The following is a 7,671-nucleotide window of genomic DNA, read 5'->3' as shown; positions in this document are numbered from 1 at the left end:
GATACATTTCCTCACCCTACGTTTAAAAGGAAGGTAACCGAGACGAAAGGAAATACATACGGTAACCAAATATATGTAATAGGATGATCATGTCATTAACCTAACTATCTCTGGGGCAACAAAGCATTGTTAGTGCTCTGTGTTGTCATTAAATGGGTTGTGGGCTTGTTGGGCCCAAGTCCATTTATGTCAGTGGCTATGTTGGGCCTAATGGGTCACACACTAACACCTTATTGTCTTGATGATATAGCATTAAAGGTATTGGGCCTAATAAAGGTTGTTAGCCCAAGAAGAAGTTTGGAAGCCTACCTAAGAGGGAAAGGGCGCATGGTAATTGTAATGGGCTTGGATGGTCCAAGACATTATTAATTAATTTAATTAGTTAAATTAATTATCAAATATTTAAATTTATAATTTAAATTTTGAATTTGAATTTTGAATTTAAATGTTTGAATTTAAATGTTTGAATTCGAATTTGAATTGACTATTAAAAGTTGTTTCATAACAAAAGGATAAGATAAGATCTTGTTGGAACAAATCCCTAGTATCAAGAGGAGATATTTGAGCATCATCCAAGTTTATTTGGGACGCTGATTTGGGTTGTCATGAGTGTCATTTAGTCAACCAAATAAGCTCCAAATCAGATTTGGTTGGTTGAGAGAATAAGTGAGTAAGTTAGTTCAAATTTGAATGCAACTACTCAATGTATTTGGACTGCATTGTGGACCAAAGGGGCGCACCATATGGCTGGCCATATGATAGTCATTAGGTCAGAATTTTGACAAGGTTTAGACCTAGTCTCATGAGGATTAAAAGATAGGTTGTTGGGAAAATTTGAATTGCAACAACTCCACCTTTTTCTCCCTTGGTGTGCGCCACTTTGATTAGATTTTTAAGTGAAAAATCTGACTTGAATGCTTAGACTCTCTCATCTCCTTTGGTCATCATTTTGTTAGGCTTTTCTTAAGAGAGTTTTGAAGAATATCCTAGCCACTTCTCATCAATTCCGTGTGCCACTTTTGTGAAGTTTTAAGCTGAAAATTTCACTCATCTAAACACATTAACCTTGCCTCCTCCTTCATCTATTGAACGCCTAGCCAGCCTTCTTTGTGGTGTTTAATTGGTGGCTTTTCAAGAAGGGTTCTTGCATCTTGACGTAGGATGGTGTGGATCAATATCAGAGGGTTTGAACCCTTTCAAACCTTACATTGATCACCTTGGAGTTTTAATCACGAACAAGGTATATCATTACGTCCTAAAGTACATATCTTGATTGGCATGTGTGTTTCCGCTTTTGAAAAATTTTGTTTTCCTCCTCACATGCCTACGGCCTTTAAGGCCATTTTCTTTCAAGTCACACTCAAATCGGTGCCCTCATGGGACTTCCAAGAGTCAACACTCTTAGGATCCAATTCCCAAAGGAAAGCCCGTGACATAGATTATTGGCCAAAGAACTAGTAGGCATATCAGCCTCCTAGCACCTCGTACATAAGGACCACTAATGTATCACACATCAACTGAGTATCCAAACAAACTCCTTAGAGGCAACCTCTTCAGACCTAGTTCCTCAGATTATATTATCAAACACTTCATTACAACATTCATTATATAAAACATAATTCATACTACATATTATGCGATCACAACAATCCAACACACAATTTCTCAACAGCCTGTCCGTAACAAAATAATCTTAAGGTTGACCATGAATAGACAAATGATATCTGCTAAGCAGTCTCGACCATCCAACTGAAATACCACATCCCGATAAATAGATGAAGCGTCGCATTTCTCCCCCGTAGTGGTAGTAACCATCAGAGATGGAGAAAGCTCAAATATGGGCAAGTTTAGTCCCACAATAATCGGACTCCCAATACATGAATGCGCAGCCTCAGAGTCAAACAACTCATCAATGCCACATCCACCAATGTAAACTACAGCTCTCACGAGGTTTGGAGCTCTATCGGACCGCTAACGGTCCCAAGTGTAAACTCGACCGATCACTGGTGGTGCAGGAACCATCTGAAGTGGAACGACTTGGATGACTGTGGCTCTAGCAATAGGTGGGCGACAGTCTTTGGAATAGTGGTCCTCCTTACCACACTTAAAGCAAATAATCTGGCTGGTGGAACAAGGTCCAACGTGTAATTTCCACAACCGGTGCATCTAGGAATGATGGGTGGCCTCATCGAGCTCCCCTGCTAAGCGAAAGTTCTCTTTAACTTGTCGAGCTATTGTATGACATGTAGTTGCTTCCCTTTACCTTTCCCATCATACCTCTTTTCCCTTCCTTGAGAGGAACAACTAACTCCTTTTGCCTCAGACTCTTTAATTCTCTTTGCCTTGTTGATTACATAGACATCCTCTATGTCACGATACTACTGGATCAAAGTGCCAAAGTCTCTGGATGCAGCTCCAGCAATCCTCTCAGCTATCTCCTAATGTAGGCCTCTGCAGAACTTAGAAGCTAGGAACTTATGTGTAGGCATTGCTAATCTAAAAGTAGCAAATTTGGCTAACTCATTGAATCTAGCCAGGTACTTATCCACAATCAAAGACCCTTGCACTAGGTGCTCAAACTCTCCCTGCTTATGCTCTCTCACATTATACGGAAAATATTCCCCAAGAACAGCTCCTCAAATAATGGCTAAAGTCATAATCTAGCCCTGCATCTCATAACCGTGAGAGGTGTTAGTCCATCACTCATGTGCATCACCTTCAAGCATGTAGGTGGCAAACAACAACTTCTGCGGATCTATACACTCCATTACTCGAAAAATATTATCAAGTGCTTGAAGCCATATAGCTACAACGATAAGATCATAGACTTCATCGAATCAAGGCTGATTATGCTTACGAAAAGCATTCAGCCTATGTTCTCTTGTCTCCTGTTCCTCAATCGGCTCGTAGTATGGCTAGATCATATTGAATGGGTGACTCATGCTCTCAACAGTTCTCTGTCTGATGTCCTCCTGAACATATGTCCCTTATTTCCATTCCATTCCCGGTGATGGAATGGAGGCGGTGGTAGTGGTCGTGGCAGTGGCGAATGCTGACCATCATTACGACCGGTCCTCATCTCCTCCAACATAACTCGTATCCTGGTTATATTCGCCAGTCAGTTTTCCTGGTTATATTCGCCAGTCAGTTTGCCTCTAATACGTCCTCAGTGACCTTCCGATTTGTGTCTCGCATGGTGTCCATCATAGCCTGATTAGCCTCTCTAATCGCATCTAACTCAGCTTGCATAGTGTAACATTCCGTGTATACCCGGTAATGTTATCATACTATCGTATTAAGCTGCGCTTAATTAAAAATTGCGGAATATCTTTTTCTTTTCCAATTATGACGTCATTATCAATTACCAACTTGATTACTTAATCAATTTCATAAAATATCGTCTGTATGTAAATTACAATAAGACATTGTAACACCCTCCCTTGTATGCATCCAAGAGAGTTGTTTGCTAAGCGGATTAGAGTTTTTTTATCATATTTTAGAGACTGAAAATCACTTTTACAATGCCAATTAAAAACTTATAATTGAAATCGGGTTCGTCACAAAAATCAGAGTATACTTTCAAAATTTCTCAACTACTGAAAATATAACTTTCCTGGCAGACCTTGCTATCTTTAAAAATTCGTATAAAATTCACTTTAGCGATTCAAAAAAATATTCTTAGTAATCTAGACACTAGACATCCGGGGCTTCGCGTTCATATAAAATAATAGTAATTTGAAGTTTGTTTGCCCCTCGAAACATAACTCGCAAAATAAGAGATAAAGCAGTGACAATATCACAAACGTCCTGGCTGGTAAAATTCATAATAAATCGAGCTTTCAGAATTTATTTGCAAGGTTTATATATAATGAAACTAGACACCTGGGGCTACGCGTGCATATAAATTATAAGAAAATCGGAGGTACGTAGCCCCAGTACGACAACTTACAATGTGCTCGCAAAAACTTTTCAAAACTCAGCATTTAGATAACATGTCAAAATCTTTTTCGCAAACGTTTCAACATCTGTTTCCAAAATACTTGCTGGTCATAAAATTGTAATGCAATAATAAAATCATAGTTCACAGTAATAAAAGCTTCTCCATTTCATACAGTCATCCATAAAATATCACATCAATAACAGCATGCCCAAAACAGTAGAAGCCAACAGCAAATATCCAAGTTCTCAAAAGCTTTTACGTCCTCCTGCCATTTTGTAAAAATAGCAGCCCCAAAGGGGTGAGAAAAATCCCAGTAGTGTGGCAACAAAACCAATAATGCAACAGTATTAAACTAGACACAAAATATAAACAGTCGCTTCAAACATGAAATCCTTTTCATCATATAACCTTTTCATCATATATCATATTGCGTATATAACGCCTTCATCACGCTCATAGCACCGTCGTGCGCGTGCATACACAGTGGGAATTCCATGCAACGACACCCTCATTTATTGAATCCTACTATGACCTATGCGGACGGATGCCAAGTGTCTCATACCCTGGTACCGAGGGATGCCTATATGATGCGTGCTCAATCACATGATCTTGTAGATAACTATTCTAGACTTCAAAGCTTACATGACTTAGGTGTATAAATGCAATGAAATGCGTTCACACACCAAACAGAAAAATGCATCATGATGTAAAAATGCATGCACATATCATTATCATCATTTCATATTCTTACCATTGCCATATCATCATCATAAAATAACATTAAACATATGTGAACAACACATCACAATTTCATACACTAGCTAATAGTCACATTAGGTAATACCGCCTAACACATACCTCGAGTCTTTAACATTTTATTTTATCAAAGCATCACCAATCAGCCCACACTTTTAGAAGTTAGCACACCTAAACATTGGGTACCAACAATCAGAATTCACATCTACTATTCTAATAAAATGCATGTACTTTCCGGGCTTTCAATACAAGACTTCTAACCAATTTACCATGCATTCCTGTTATTTAATTTTCTGTTTTAACTTTAGTTTTGCCAAAGATTAACAATTAACATTAATATAAATCCCTAAGCATTTAATTCGGTTGTCTTTACCATTAATTAGGTGTCTTTGGTTTTCCATTCACATAACATCTCTACATAAATTAGGAAGGGTAATACAAGAGCTGTCCAAATAGTTCTAACACATGCAAAGCTTGATTCAACCGGATTTCATGACTTTTATGCTAATTTAATTTTTCTAACATGGGGATTGTTCCACCAATAGACAGCGAGGAGAATAATCAAAATCCACAATTCCTAATATACACAAATTCGGTTTTATTCATTACTAGGTGCTTCTGAATTTATCGATTAACAAAATATACTATCAATTGCTAGCTAGTGACAACAAAATTCCAGGGTTCCTTATACATTCATATTCGGTTTGTACAGTCATCACCTAGGGGCCTTAAACTTTTTAATTTCATAACATTTCTATATTATATGACAAGGTCACTTAATCTCCTAGCATGTTGCCCCCTACGATTTCCCCATACAAGGCTGCCTATTTAGTTTTATTTATTTTTCCGACTAATAACATAACTTAGCATAGTGCCAACCACCTTAAACTACATGAGAATCCAATGTAACGTATCCTATTAGACTACATCCTTCTCATCATTAATTATACCTATTCCTTAATCAATTTTATTAATTACAAGATAATGATTCAACATTAACATAAATGTTCAATTGACATCAACTCATGTCGTATCTCCCTATATGGCCGAAAGTGACACTCACCATTGTCATAGCTTCTCATTCATTCTCCTAATAACTTCGTATTCATATCATTTTATAACTTAAACAGAAACCACATTTAAATCAATGCAGGTTACACATTTATATGATTAAATAGTTACTTTCCTCAATTTAAAACTCCATTTCATGAGTATATAAAAAAAACCGAGAAGGAACAATTAAGGACTTGACATGTGACTTACTTTTATTTGTAGGCATTTGATTTTAAGGGAGTCCAAGGGCAGAACAGAGAACAAAAAGACACAATATAACTCTCTTAAATTTACCAGTAGCAGCCAATTAAACACTCACGAGAAAAGCAGAAAAATGTATCTTCTTATAATACATCTACAGCCAAACATTTAGGATTAGAGGAGGCTTAAAGTTTGGTTTGTACCTTCTTCCATGCGACCATGTTTTTCTTAAAATAGATACAGAAAACAGTCACCCAAACTTGGAGCATCATCACCGCCTCCTACCATACAAAAGGGTTAAAACAGAGTTACGACAAAGAACAGTTCCCTCACACAGCTCATGCGCTGAAACCAAAGACAGAGAGAGTAGGAGGAAGCTCACTTATTCTTGTAGTTGAAAGAAATTGGGTCACAACTTCAAAGATACTAGTCTTTCTTGTCATGAGTTGGGTTGTCGCTGCATGCAACGGAGTTCCTTATAAAAACCAAAGGAGTAATGGCCGAACAAGAAAATGTGGAAGATGAACTCTATGATGTGCTCTCCCTGGGCTGCTGCCATTTGACCGAATCATGCAGGGGAGAAAAATGGAAACCTGGATGGTCGTTGCCTTATGTAGCTCACGGTTTAATGAGGAATAGAGAGGGGGAAATTAACATGAAATCTTCAGGTTCTTCTCTAACTGGTCTACGGTCTTGTGAGAGGGAGAGAGAGTGTGTGAGGTATTTTTTTTTTTTTGTCTCATTCTGAATTGGAACTGACCCGAATTCTTATCGTGTATCTCCTAGGGTGTACTCAAGGATGATGGTGAATCAGCTTTGATTTTTCTTTGTATTTTTCCACAAAGAACTTGCGGCCAAAAGAGGGAATCAAGGAAAGGATATTGCTGGACAAAATCTGAATCCAAGTGCTAACAATTCCAATTAGTTTTCTTACTCTATGCGCACAAGAAAGGAATGAGATAGGTGAGGGCTGCCCTTGGCCAATAGAAATTCATGCAAAGGGAGTTCTCTCTTCTAATTGGTGCAAAAGGGTGGTGGATTAAAGATAGATAAGAATTGCCATGTGGCCACCTTTTGACCAATCCATGGCAAGTATATAGATTTTGTGAGGGATTAATTAAGTTCACTTGTTCCATGATATGTGTACATATTATTTATTAATTCAAGAAAGGTTCACTTATTACATAGAATATATATACATATTAATTATTAACATACGTATAAAAGTATGTAATTTCGTATATCCACAAGCTAATAATTAAAGTTCCTTCCTATATGGTGATTAAATGTAATTCGGTCCCTTTTTAACTAGTGTCTTGAATCCTTTTAAAAATAAAAAATTGTTCACTAATAATTTCCATTAGAATAACTTTTTTCCTAATTAAATTAATTCCACTCTTAAATAGATTTAATTCGAATTTCAAGCATGCTTCACACTCTAAATTATAATTTATAGAAGTTCCTAATTATGCGGGATGTTACAGACATCTACTGAAATACCTCAATATATAAATAAAGTGAGTATCTAAAGTCACGTCATTACATCACGTAATTCGGATAATATCCTGATACATTAATACAAATCTAACTAAAACAAGACATAACAAGTCTACGTGGCATGGACAATCCCCATGCTCACCAAATCAACAGCATAAACGACAGAGTCTCAACAAGATAATCCAAAATCATAAAATGAAGCTAAAAGCATAAAAGCAGCAAGC

At 37.2% G+C, this 7,671-nt stretch overlaps 1 long non-coding RNA gene across 1 annotated transcript; it reads right to left on the bottom strand.

The window, feature by feature from the left end:
* Nucleotides 1-4,028: 4,028 nt before the first annotated feature.
* On the bottom strand, nt 4,029-6,807 carry LOC133307451 (uncharacterized). Its single transcript, XR_009751036.1, has 4 exons — nt 6,333-6,807; nt 6,154-6,231; nt 4,799-4,867; nt 4,029-4,205 (listed from the first exon to the last, which is right to left on the bottom strand). It is a non-coding gene; the product is annotated as an uncharacterized LOC133307451 (long non-coding RNA).
* Nucleotides 6,808-7,671: the final 864 nt, after the last annotated feature.

The sequence above is a fragment of the Gastrolobium bilobum genome, unplaced genomic scaffold (assembly GCF_033153095.1).
Source record: "Gastrolobium bilobum isolate Gb01-03AN ecotype WA unplaced genomic scaffold, APGP_CSIRO_Gbil_v1 utg9367, whole genome shotgun sequence".
Taxonomy (NCBI): domain Eukaryota; kingdom Viridiplantae; phylum Streptophyta; class Magnoliopsida; order Fabales; family Fabaceae; genus Gastrolobium; species Gastrolobium bilobum.
The sequence above is the reverse complement of the archived record's forward strand: the minus strand, read 5'-3'. Positions and strand labels throughout refer to the sequence as shown.